Below are 13781 nucleotides of genomic sequence, written 5' to 3'. Positions count from 1 at the left end.
TGTTGCTGCAAATGACATTATTTCATTCTTTTTCATGGCTGAGTAATATTCCATTGTATATATGTGCCACATCTTCTTTATGCATTCATCTGTCGATGGTCACTTAGGTTGCTTGCATATCTTCGTTATTGGAAATAATGCTCCTATGAACATTGTGGTACATGTATCTTTTCGAATTAGCGTTTTTGTCTTTTCTGGGTATGTACCCAGGAGTGGAATTGCTGGATCATATGGTTGTTCTATTTTTAGTTTTCTGAGGAACCTCTGTACTGTTTTCCACAGCGATTGCACCAACAGTGTATGAGGGTTCCCTTTTTTCCACATCCTTGCCAACATTTGTGATTTGTAGACTTTTTGATGATAGCCTTTCTGACAGGTGTGTGGTGATATCTTATTGTGGTTTTGATTTACATTTCTCTAATGATTCGTGATGTAGCAATACTTTCTAAAGCAATAAATCCAGGAACCTCTTCCTAGCTCTCATACTATTGAACTTCAGTGGCACCTGTAACTTTCTTGAAATGTATTCCTCTCTCTCAGGGTATTTCCGTAACATTTTCTTCAAAACATTCCCATAACTCCCTTGAATTCCACAGCCTCCCCTGTCAGACTGTCTCCTTTCTCTTGCCCCTTAGACACAGCCATCTCCAAAGCTCTGTCCTCAGCTGGTGTCCCCTCCCACCCTCTCAGGTAGGTCCCCTCGTTGTGGAGGTATATTTGTGTCTGCTCAGCAACCCTTTCTTTGAAGAGAAATGAGTAACTTTCACCCTCGTGCTGGACACCTGGATCAGGCAGGGTCATGGGTAGAAACAGAATTCCATTCATACAGGTCAACTGAAGAAATTAAAGAAGGAATTATTTGTAGAGGTGCTGTCAGGGCTAAGAGAACCAACAGCCAGAAGCCACTCTCATCCCTCATTCTGAAGGGGAAAGAGGAAGAAATCTTGTTACCAGCGCCCAGTGAGAGTCCTATGTCTTTCCTTACATTGTCAGGAATTCTGGGACTAGAGCTCTACAGACCATGGGAGCCTGGAGCTGCCAGGGAACAACTTGTGGACAAGTGGCTGGGACCGGTGTGTGAATCAAGGCGAGCAGAGGTGAGCTGGAAGGTGGCCAGAGAGCAGCAGAAGCACGGTAAGGAGAGAGCACATCCCCCTCGTTCTGTGCACGCGTCGACTTTATTACTCGCTCAGCTGGGAGAGCTGTGTTGCACTGTCTGAACCAAGCAGGGGCTGTCCTCATGTAGAGCTGTGGGAAGCTTGGATTTCAGGATTAGCTGGTTTGTGCTGTCAGTTGTGGCTGGTCTCCAGAGGGGAGGTGTGACGTTGGCCTGAGACTCGCACCAAGTGATAGGGATGGCTTTGAAACACTTTCTGTGTGGCTGCGTGCTCATGGCTTGGGACTAGGGCTAAACAACAATCTCTTTTCTCTTTCTTGAACTTACATAGTAGGAACTTTTCCCCCTCAGAATCCTGATGATGTTTTTTCAGTACCTAGATTCAGCCATATCTGTGCTTCTCCTTGGATTACACAGTAATTTATTCTAATAGATTCCCTCCCCCTTTATTTTTTAAAGCAGGTGGAGTTAGGTTTCTGCCCCTTTCACCTGAAGAATAGCCTGTCATCCATTCCCACGTCTTTAAATGTCCCTTCTGAAGTCATGGCCCCAGATCTCCATCATCAATACCATGTCTCATGCGCTCTCTTGACACGTCTTCAGTTTCCTGCTAAACGTCTTAATTTGGACATTTCTTGCATTTCCACCTCAACAGTTCAAGTTTAAATTTATTTTCTTTTCCCAAAACCTTCCCCTTCTTCCTTGGGTCCATATTTTAGTCAATCTGCTCATTCAGACTAACGTCTCAGAGTCATCTTTTTTTTTTTTTTTTTAAATTGAAGTATAGTTGATTTACAATGTTGTGTTAGTTTCTGGAGTACAGCGTAGTGATTCAGTTTCGTATATATGTATATCCGTTCTTTTTTTTTTAACGTCTTTATTGGAGTATAATTGCTTGACAATGGTGTGTTAGTTTCTGCTTGATAACAAAATGGATCAGCTATACATTGTATATCTATTCTTTTTCAGATTCTTTTCCATTATATTTATTACAAGATATTGAGTATAGTTCCCTGTGCTATACAGTAGGACCTTGTTGTTCATCACGTAACAATGCATTTTGGAGTTCTTTTCGCATCAGTAGTTTTTTCCTAATGGGAGTGTATGGTTCCATGGTGTGGATGCACTTACGCTTCCTAACTCATCCCCTGACGCTGGGCAAGTCCTGTGGGTTTTGCTCTGGTGGGCTGGGTTGTGCTGAGTCTGGCTCAGGGTCATGGAATTGCCTGTGGTCACTCAGCTAGCAGCAGTCAGGGCAGAATCTAGATGCCTGGTCTGGGCATGGTCAGCCCTCCGAAAGGACACAGGGGGTCGGCAGCAGGTGAGGTGCAAAGAGCCAGGGTCCTGGAGTGAGACATCCCATCCTAGACAGGGCCTGGGCCCTTCCAGGAAGAACCATTGTAATGAGATTTCCCGTGGACTCCAGACTGTCCTCTGAGGTGGTGGAAGCCTGTTGGCCTACAGTGCTGGCTGCCAGACCGAATGCGGCTGCTTGAATTTGGGCCCCGTGCTGTGTTGGGAATGTGTGTACGTGGGTGGCTGGCTCTGAGCAGCGTGCTTTCAAGGACTCGGTCCCTGGATGTCTGCTCACCCGCACGGGGTTTAAGCTGCCAGGCCTCTGCTTTCCTGACTTTGCCTGATAACGGGCAGCCCACACCAGCCTGCCCTTAACCGGGTAGGGGAGGGCTGGCAGCCTCTCCACGGGGTGGCCTGAAGGTGACGGGCGTGCCAGCCTGGGAGCGATGCTGCTGCTTGCGCAGGCAGGGCCTGCGCCTTCTCTGACCTGCCCTGAAAGACCCATGTCTGGCCGGCCGACGCCTGCCCGTTCTCCGTGGCTGGGTGGTGGAACCCTGGGAGGGAGAAATAGCCACTCCTCATTCCCCTCTTTGGCTTGGGTTCCAGTTCTGCTCTTTCCCACGGGTATGGGGAGAACAAGAAGTAGCCCAGAAGCCTGCTGTCCCTGTTAGAAACCTGCCCATGTGCTCTACCCTACGGCTGGTCCCAGTCGGATCAGCACAGGAGGGCAGTGTCTCAGTGACCTCATTTCCTGCTGCATACGCACACCGCGCTGTCATCTGTGCTCTCCGTCCATGAAACAAGTGGTTGATTCATCTTCCAGCCTGATTCCCTGTCATGGGCTATAGGAGCTGAGGCTCTCAGGGGCCCTAATGGTTGAGGAGGCTTCTGAAGGCGGGATCAACTTCCTGGGCACCTTTCCTGAGCCCAACACTGGGCTGGGCTCAGAGGAGTCGCAGGTGAGAAACAGGACCCAGTCTGTGCTCTTGGGGAATCGGGACCACAGGGGAGAGGAGACAGATGGCCTTGAATATTATCACGTGACCTCCATGTGGACAGAGTCAGGGGGCTGGGGGCCAGGGGGTGGGGTGCTAGGCCCAGCCCGGAACAGTGCTGGAAGCTTCCATCAGAGCCAAGAAGAAAGTCTATGAGTTGGGAGACAAAGCCCGGGATGAGGTAGAAGGGGAGCTGGTGGGGCACAGGCGTGGAGAGTGCAACGGAAGGGGTGTCTGAGCTGCAGGCAGCCAGGGAGCTGGGGCTGGTGCAGAAGCCCCTGTCCTTCCGCGGTGGACTCAAGGATGTGCCTCTTAGATTTTGTATTCTGGTAACAGTGGGAGAGGCAGGGGCAGGGACTGCAGCGGCAGGGACAGAGGAGGCCAGGGAACCAGTCAGCAGAGGTGAGGCTACTGTAATGGTTCAGAATTGAACCTGAACCAGGGAAGAACAGCAGAGAGGACAGGGTTGGATTGGCAGGACTTCGCTTTCCGTTGGACGTGGAGGACGAGGCCCGAAGCCCGTGCCCTGAGGACATAGCCCTAAACATGCTCTGCAGCGGTGGGTGGGGGGGGATGATGAGAGTCACGGGAGCTGACGCTGGTTCGCTCTTGGCTTTACATTTTTCCTTTTTTTCTCAGTGGAGTTCAAGTTGATTGGTCTGTGGACCAAGGTACAAGGCCCCTCTGTTTACTCAAATGGTGGCCTAGAACGGATTATAAGCTTCTTGAAGACACTCCATTATTATTATCGTTGTTGTTATAATCATCATTATCATGTTTATTTATCATTATCATTATTTTTTAAATGTTATTATTATTTTCCACCATAGTTTTAGCCCAAAGGTAGGGGACTAAGGGGCATAGCAGGACCTGTATTTTCCACTGCGATACTTTCTGCCATTTTCAGTCCGTTTTTGTCCCATGTAGATGCTCTTGATGGAAATTATGAAATACCTTAGTGATAAATAGTTCTGATCCCGGTGGTAATTAAACCGTCTATGAGACAATCATTTCCCTCCCTCTGTTCCTTTTTTCCCTCTGTTCCTTTTTTTTTTTTTTTTTTTTTGCGGTACGCGGTCCTCTCACTGTTGTGGCCTCTCCCATTACGGAGCACAGGCTCCGGACGTGCAGGCTCAGCGGCCATGGCTCACGGGCCCAGCCGCTCCGCGGCATGTGGGATCTTCCCGGACCGGGGCACGAACCCGCGTCCCCTGCATCGGCAGGCGGCCTCTTAACCACTGCACCACCAGGGAAGCCCCCTCTGTTCCTTTAGTAAGAGTAGTATCAAGATGAATAGACAACAGCTTCTCCCCTTAAAGGAGATGTGACTCCGCAGAGGAAACAGAGGAAACTTGGATGGCATGAGGGCATAAACAAAAAGAGGGTGGCAGGGGTGGGGTCTCAGGAAGGAGTCACCAGACTCAAAGTTCCATCTAGAACATGGAGTGGCAGTTATCAGGCCTGTATCTTCCAAACCGAAGATGCAGAGGGCGTGCTGACCGCCTTGAAAATACGGGACACACAGAGACCACGTTCCCATGACCCGCAAAACCGCATCCCAGGAGCAGTGGAGGCTGGAGAACAGACCAGCTGAGGCTGCGCAGCAGACAGTGGAGAGTCCTAACTGGGTGACGGAGGTGGATGGTCTCTGTTGTGTGTGCAGTGTCGAGGGTGACAGGGCCTGGAAGCCGACCAGGATAGAGACGAACAGCGGAAGCCCTAGAGTGGGGCTGTCTGCCTGGGTTTAGATCGCGACTCAGGCACTTACTTAACCGTGTGCTCTTTTTTTTTTTTTTTTTAATAAATTTACTTATTTGTATTTTTAGCTGCATTGGGTTTTCACTGCAGCACACGGGCTTTCTCTAGTTGCGGCGAGCGGGGGCTACTCTTCGTTGCGGTGCGCGGGCTTCTCATTGCAGTGGCATCTCTTGTTGCAGAGCACGGATGCTAGGCGTGTGGGCTTCAGTAGTTGTGGCTCACAGGCTCAGTAGTTGTGGCTCGCGGGCTCTAGAACACAGGCTCAGTAGTTTTGGCGCACAGGCTTGGTTGCTCCGCGGCATGTGGGATCTTCCCGGACCAGGGCTCGAACCCATGTCCCCTGCATTGGCATGTGGATTCTTAATCACTGCGCCAACAGGGAAGTCCTAGCCGTGTGCTCTTGTGTAAGTTCCTTAACCTTTTTGTGCCTCAGTTTACTCTTCTGTAAAAGGGGAGATGATTGTATCTTACCTCTCAGGGTCTTTGTGAAGGTGACATAAGACAGCAAGCAGTCAGAAATACCATCTCTCATAGTTATCAATATAGTTATTGTTTTCTCTGACAATTGACCATGAACATAAACGTAAGCCAGATACATACTAAATGAACACTAATTTTCACTCACGTTGACAAAAAATAAGGCAAATAAAAAATAAAGCAAAATCCTCCCAGAAGAAAGAAATTAGGGGAAAAAACTGTCAACCAGAGAGGAGAGTCAAATAGCCATTAAACTTCTGAACAGATGTTCAGCATCCATCGTCTTCAGAGAAACACAGATGAAAGCCAGGATGTTATACACCCATCGGGATGGCACAGTGAGGAGGACAAACGGTACCGAGCGTTGGTGAAATGGGATGTGAAGTAATAGAACCACTCTGAGAACCCGTTGGCAGCATCCTCTAGAGCTAGACTTCTGCAGACCCTATGCCTCAGCAACCCCAACCCTGGGCACCTTCTCAGCGGACACGGGTTCCTGGCTCATCCAAGATGAGTACGAGACGGCTCATCACCGCGCTGTTTGTGACGGTACCGAAGGGGAAACGACCCAGGCACCCATCCACAGAGAAGGGATGAACAGAGCCTGGAGCGCTCTCCCACGTGGGGCGCCTACAGCCACGTGACGTGGACGAGCCACGTCGAACCTCACAAAGCTCACGGAGAGCAGAGGAAGCCAGAGACAAAGTGTATAAATGCGGTTCCATGAATATGAAGTTTCACGTCGTTCTGAGGTCGGATAGTGGTGACTGTTGGCTGGAGAGGGGAAGCGGCTGAAACAGTGACCTCTGTGGGTGCCAGGCAGGTTCTCTTTCCTCATCTGGTTGCTGGTTACGTGAGTGTGGACATTGGTCGAGGCTGTGAGTGGTGTACTTGAGAAGTGTGTACATTGGGCTGAGTAAAACATTTAGGCTGCGTTAGCCAAGTCATCCCTATACCTAGAACATTCCTCTCATACACAGCTTCATCCCAGGCCCCAGGAACAACAGTCACTCCCTCCCTGCCCTGCAGGGAAAGGACCTTAGGCCCAGGCCAGGAAATGAGGCCCCCAGAGCACTGGTTTCTGGGGTCAGTGATTGGAGTGCTGGCCTCATTCACCACTGTATCCACACCGACCAGCCGAAAGCTGGACACGTGGTGATACTCGAGGGACCTCAGTAGGTGGAAGGAAGAAAGGGAGGGAGGGAGGGAACGACAGACAGAGGGAAGGAGTTGAGTTGTGGCAGAGGGAGTACAGGGTTTCCTTCTTGCAAGTAGCCTTTGGGTTTTGACCAGGCCAAGCAAAAGTATCTGGTTATTTAGAATGATGATCCTGGTCAGTGAGGGTTACCACACAGAGTCTGTTCTAGAGGCTAACTTGCAGTGTTTCTACGTGCCCTGAATGAGACCTAAGAGGTCATTCATGTACTCGTTAATAAAGCTCGGATGAGTCCGAACTCTGTGCCACAAGGCACCGCTACCACCTGGGGCTGGGGCTGGGGGGCTGGGGTGCATCACTACTTGGAGGACTGTGTGGGGGTTGGGTGGGGGTGGGTAGGGGAGCACCCCCGCCTGGAGGAGTTGCAGGGGGATGGGGACAGTGCATCCTGCTTACGTGGCTAGCTGCCAGCAAAGGGCAGGAATGGAGTCTGTGTGAGGAAAGGTCACTGTGAGGCAGAGGTAGGTGTGGTGACGGACGGGGCACATGAAAGGAGGGTGTGGATTGAAAGAGGTCCAGGGTCCTTCCCAAGGAGTAACTGGAAGGCAACGCAGGACTTGAACGGAGCGAAAATAAAGGGAGAAAAGCCACCTCTGCTGTTGCTGCCGATGCAAAGAACTGAGGGTGAAGTGGGCAGAAGCAACGTGTAACTTGCCGTTCCTTTTAGCTGCACTGATGGCATCCTACCTCCTGGAAGCTTTTTCTTGTACTTGCCTTTTTTTCTGACATGTGCCTTTTTCTTGAAAGTATGTACACATTCCGTGTCCTAGGAGAATCTGGGTCTGTAGCCTCAAGTATCAGGAGCAGAGCTTAGTCCAATGTGAAGGTGGAAGAAATGTTGAGCCCGTGGAGCGTGACCCAAGGGACCGGGGAAATCCAGGCAGCCTAGAGACAGACCTGACACATGAAATGCCGCCGTCCCTAACGTATTCCATGGGGTTAGGAACTGTCCCCTCCCTCCTGTGTTCTATGTCAGTGACCCCTGGGACAGATGATGGCTGAAGGTGGCAGTCACTGTCTGAACTCCCTGCAGGCAGGACCGGATATGGGAGGACAGCCCGCGGGGGAGCATGGATGAGGGACGGGGTGTGAGGGAGAGAATGGGAAGAGCAGGGGCTGGGACCCAGGTTTGTTGAGGGACAACCCTGAACAACCGTGAGCTGGTGTCCAGCTGAGTGTTACGGGCCGCAGCAGTGGTTCTCAAGGTGGGGTCCCTGGGCCATAGCATCAGCACCAGCTGGAGCTTATTAGAAATGCATGTTCTCAGGCTCCAGCCCAGATCTACTCAATCAGAAAATTGTGAGGAGGGCCCGCAATCTTGCTTGAACAAGCCTTCCAGATGACACGGACGCATGCCCAAGCCTGAGCGCCTCCAAGGGAAGGGCTATTTTCTTGACTAACCCTCTTTTACCCCCCAGCATTCCTGTCCTTGGAAAAGATATCAAAACAAAGTGGTGCTGATTGAAGCTCATGAATTTGGAGTGTTTTCTGGGTATCCTTACCCCTGGCCCAGTCTGCTCAAGTCCTTTTCATCCTATCATGTTAGTCCTGGTTTTGAAAACACACTGAATACGATTTCTAACCCTGGCTCTGCCACTTACTGGCTGTGGGAACCTGACCAGGTTACTTGACCTCTCTGATCCTCAGTTTTGCCATCTGTAAAATGGGGGCTCTAGTAGTGCTAACCAGACTAGGGTTTTCCTGGAGGTCCCCGTGCTGTGTACACACAGTAAGTGCTCAGAGGTGGATGTAATCCATCAGTCATGCCATGTCACCTAAGCTTGAAGAAGTTAGACTAGAACTCAAGGAAATCAAACTGTAGGCTTGTAGTGGTGGGTGTGGGTGGCAGGTGGGGTAGAAAACCAAACAGTAGTACTTAACTGTATGTGTTTGGGCTCTGAGACAGGAGTTACTCTGATCCTACGACCTTGACGTTGTGGAAAGAACAGGGAAATATGAGAATATCTTATAAACAAGCCAATGAAGATTTCAAGGCTGGTGAATTTATTCTGCCCTGTCTGCCAGGGCGTCTTGCCCAGCAGAGCGAACGGTGGGCACTAGCCGAGCCCAGCAGTCCGGGGAGGGGCTCACACTCTGCAGGCTTGCTTACTGGGTGGATGAACACCCCTGGCTGGCAGCCTTACAAACAGACCTGCCCCTATTCCCCCCAGTTACCTCCCCACAGAATGATTTATGGTCATTCAGTTTCTGTTTATAAAACTGACAATATTCCCGCTGATAAATAGGATATACATGAAATTCAGCAGCCGCGGGATAAAAGCTGCTGGCCCCGTGGCGACATCTGGCCGCCTTGTAAAGACGTCATCCAGTGCCCTTCACCCCGTGCTGACTATCGTGCGATACAATGAAGTGTTTAAGGTCCACGGGGACATGAAGATAGGGTTAAATTCAACCAGTAGATCCCACAGCTGGGGTTGATCCCAGGCAGAAACGTTTGGCGTCAAACTTGGGAAGAAGCACTCTGCAGCGCGGTCCTCATGCAGCAATGTGTTTTCGCAGCATGGTGCGGGGGCGGTAACCTTGACGATGGAGGACGGGGCCGTGTTGGCTGTGGAGCGGCGGGCGTTTTCACGCACAGGTGGTCTGCGAGGGCCCTCGTGCCCTCCCAGGAGAGCGGTCTCTGTGACAGCAGTTCCAGCGTGGGGTCGGCAGTGCCTTTTATCTGCAGATTTCAAAGTTCTCGACATGAGTCATTCCTCCCCGGTGCCTCCTAGGAGCGATAGTGTTCGTTTCTCCAGACAGGGAGCCTGAGCGCATGCTGGGCCGTGGCTCCCCAGGCTCACTGAGTGACTGAGGAGTGCTTACCTGTCCCCGGCATGTGCCCTGACTGTCCTGAGTCACCGGGGCAGCAGCCAGCATGGGGCAGGGAGCACCAGGAGAGGAAACCAGGACCTGGAAGCAACAAAGCACGGAGTTCTCTGTGCCCTGGTTCCCAAACTTGGTGCTGTATCTAACTGAACCATCAGGTATTTAAAACATTTGGATTTCTGGTCAGACTGGTTTCTGTCTTTGAAAATTTTGATCCAGCAAGTCTGGGTTAAGGTGGGTACCAGAACTCTGTATGTTAACAAATTCTGCCGGTGCCCGTGATGCACAACCAAATTTAGCTGACAAGGGTCAATAAATAGGGGACCCTGGGAGGACACTGGGGGCAGAGGGGGCTGGCGACCCCCTCAGAACCAGACCGTTTTGGCCACCAGCACACTGTCCCCACCTCCACTCAGGATCAGATGTGTTATAATTGAACCCCACTTCCCTCAGCTCAGTGTTTCTCAACCTTTTTGGGGTCTTGTTCCCCTTTGAGAAGCTGATTTTTAAAACTCTTCCTGAAAAACCTTTGGACGCCTGCACAATGAGGCTGAGCCCTCAGGAGCATCCGTAAGAGGCAGGTTTGGCACTGGGGGAGGTAGATACCATTCAAGAACTTAACCAAAACCTAGGAGAATCTGAAAATAAATTAAAAATAAAATGTTGGTTTTGCTCAATCCTACCATAGATAGCGCTACTCAAGGCTGCTTGGCCATTTCCAGTTTTTGAGGGTCCTAGTCTATTAGAGGATAAGAAACGCTAACTAGGGTTTATGTTGGGTTGGTCCATGGGCACTCGCCATTGAGTTCCGTCTTCTTCCCGTATTGCCAGTCTGACCTCAGAGCCTGCAAAGCTGAAAACCTTCTTTGCCCTCCTCCCTTTCAGCCCAATACGAATTAGGCTGCATTCCACACGTGCTTGCACGAATGTGGAAAACAGAAGTGAGGCAGAGGTCCCTGGGGCTGCTCCTGGATAATCTCTGCAGGCGGCGAGGCTGCTGCTTCCCTACCCTTTTCTGGGTCCAGCACCAGCATCCTGAGTGATGGGGGTTGGGAGGCGTTTGCAGTACTCGTAGTAGCATCTTCCTCAGCTATGGTCTCAGCTGTGGTAGTGTGTTCTAGAAGTCGCTGGATAGACTGGAGGAGTGGGCTCTAGGCTGGGTCCCCAAGAACTTCCCTGCCACAGGTGCTTTCCAGAAAAACCGCTGCCCCTGCCGTGGTCAGTGAGGTGGGGAAGCAGGAGCTGCCATGGGATAGTTGAGCTCACGGCTGCAACCCTGGGAGGAGGACGCCTCTGCCAGCCGCCCATGAAGCTGCTGACTGGACGTCGATCCCTACTGATGAGCTTTTATGACACTTCTAGCGTGTTGCCATGACATGGCATGGAAATCCCTGTACATCTATCTTTGTGCATTTATGTGAGTTTATCTTCGGGGTGGAATTCCTGGATCAGAGGGTTCAGACACCTTGATAGATATTGTTTATTTTCCAAAAGTGGTTTATTAATTCACATTGCCACCAACATTTTACCTTACCTTTACTAGCACAGAGTAAAGCCCAGGCATGACTTCCAAAATATCCACTTGCATGGTAAAATACCATGAGAGTACTGATCAATGGAAACAGAAGCTCAACCACATGGGACAGACACACACCCCGCCCATCAGACGGACACCAGCTGGATGAACGTTTATATGCTGAATATCAGCTCTAGCGTAACCGATTTTTTTAATCTTTGGCAAAATGAGAGGAGAAAAATGATAGCTTATTGTCGTACATTTTTGTCTCTTTGAGTATTAATGATCTTGAGAGAGTGTTTTGTATCACTCTGAAATTTCTGTTTTGAATCTTGAATTTGAAAAAGTTATACAGAATATCCCAGAGTTAAGTTCAGCAGAAATGTTTTAAGAGATTACTGTGAGTCAAATCTTATGCTAGGTTTTGGAGATAAAATAATAGTTTTACTCTTGAGGAATTTATGGCATAGTAGGAAAAGCCAGGCACACACACGCATACACACAAAAAGGTCATTTCACAGCAAGGAGCACCAGGATTTCCAGGAAAAATGAAATCATTGAGTACTTTGAAAATATACGTGTGGGGGAAAATATAGCAGACACAGAATTATCCAAGAGAAAGCTGTCATCTGGTCCAAACATTTTTAAGTGAATGAAAAAATTGTCCCCATGCTGTGCATAAGAACCTTATTTATTTTAATTGCTATGTTTTGGCATGCATGATGAACAGGACACTAAAATATTACTATGTGATTTCTTCCTTTTCCATGATAAATTTTGTGTAAGAAAAGGAAATAGAAAGAGACTGAATAAATGTAAGGAAGTCTCCTCTCGCCCTACCATGGTGGTGTCAGTGTAGACTTGCTAAAATAGAGATTATAAATAAGATCCAGAGTGACATGGCATAATATACTTCAAATGTCCAGGACACAATTGAAAATCACCCATCATACCAAGACCCAGGAAAAACTCAACTTGAATGAGAAAACACGTTCAACAAATGCCAATATGTCCATTACACAGATGTTGGAATTACCTGACACAGATTTTAAAACAATTATCGTTTTAAAAAATGCTTCAATGGGCAGTTACAAATATGCTTGAAACAAATAAAAGAGCAGGAAATCTCAGCAAGGAAACAGAAGGTATAAATAAGAAAAAAAATAGATATAAGGAGAGACTTTATATTAGGGAAGATTATTTGGGATAAAAAAGAATCCCTCCTCTGGCTTCCTATTTTTAAGTCTTTGGAGAGGAATTACATAATCGCCTTAGTTTACTAGGGTTTCATGAGCCTTACCTTCAGAAAACTCACTCCACTGAATATAAATCTCGCTGGCCCAGCATCAGTGCACGGAGACAGTGGCCAATCCTTGGCATATGTATGGTCCCCCTTTCTCCAGCTCTCCAGATCTAGAGACCCATCCTCTTTTGCTTCTTTCCCAGCCCTGCTCTTGGCTCAGCTTGGAGGCTGACGCTGGGACTCATCATTTCATGAGGCAGACCAGGTACAGAGTGACATCAGAAGTCATAAGGTGGCTTGTCCTATTACCAAAACAAATTGGGTCCTCTCTCCTGACACGCAACAGAGCCGATCTAGTGACACCAGGTTGTGGTGAAGGAAAGTACAGCATTTACTGCAGGGCGCCAAGCAAGGAGATTGGGCAGCTCGTGCTCAAAAGACCTGAGTGCCCCGAAGGCTTTCAGGGAAGAGTTTTTAAAGACAGTGTGAGGGAGAGGGTCATGGAGTGTGTCTGATTGGCAGATGGTGAGGTAAAAGGATGATGTTTCAGGAATCTCAGTCATCAACCTTCTAGCTCCAACTGGTCTGGGGTCTGTGGTGGTGAGCAGGCAGCTAACTTCTTCCACCTGGTGGGGGTTTTAGTATCTGCAAAACGACTCAAGGTTATAGCTAGGGTATTGTCTATAGCCCTTGAGGAAGAACTAAAGGTCTTTGACTTTGTTATACGGCTAAGCTATTATTATTTTGTCTTGCTTGACTGCTTTCCTTTGTTTTCACATTCTCTCACTTCTCAGATTAAATGTGCTCTTTGGAACTCAGGGAAGGCTTAGGAGTCTAAAGCTTTTCTACAGACAAGAGGTGGGGGACACAGTGAGGGGGGGTCTGTCTCTTGGAAGGCCCTGCAAAATCCTGCCGGGTTTCAGTCCTTTGCAGTCACCTGGCTTGAGCAAGGTAGAGTACTCAGGCCAATATGGTGTGAGTCCTCCTTTCTGTGACTGTTTGCCAATAATACAAAAGCCTTTCAATGTCTTGGTATATCCATATCAGTATGCCTTGGCTGAATATCAGAGTTGCCTCCAAGAAAGCATAGTGCTTTTGGTCTGGATTCTAAGAGTAATGGGAGCCACTGAAGGGTTGCTTGCAAGCAGGGAAGTGATGTGATTAGATCTGCATTTCAGAGATCACTAGGACAGTGGTGAGGAGAAGCTGGGATCAGAATGGGAGGCTATTGCCCTAGTCCAGGTAGGAGCTGATGCGCTCAGCTTTGTCATGGTACTTTCTACATAGTTATAGCTACAGTTGTAGATAGATAGTTGGATTTGATTTGCTAATAT

General features: G+C 49.1%; 1 protein-coding gene across 3 annotated transcripts in view; it reads left to right on the top strand.

Annotated features, from left to right (window-relative positions):
* The window catches only part of LNX2 (ligand of numb-protein X 2), a 306755-nt gene that overhangs the window by 39139 nt on the left and 253835 nt on the right, over positions 1-13781 (top strand). For all 3 annotated transcript variants that reach the window (XM_059995924.1, XM_059995923.1, XM_059995926.1), the window contains exon 2: positions 994-1134. The gene's annotated coding sequence lies outside the window, so the exon portion shown is untranslated. The remainder of the gene's footprint in view (positions 1-993; positions 1135-13781) is intronic.

The sequence above is a fragment of the Delphinus delphis genome, chromosome 18 (genome assembly GCF_949987515.2).
Source record: "Delphinus delphis chromosome 18, mDelDel1.2, whole genome shotgun sequence".
Taxonomy (NCBI): Eukaryota; Metazoa; Chordata; class Mammalia; order Artiodactyla; family Delphinidae; genus Delphinus; species Delphinus delphis.
This window is presented reverse-complemented; position numbering and strand designations above follow the sequence as displayed.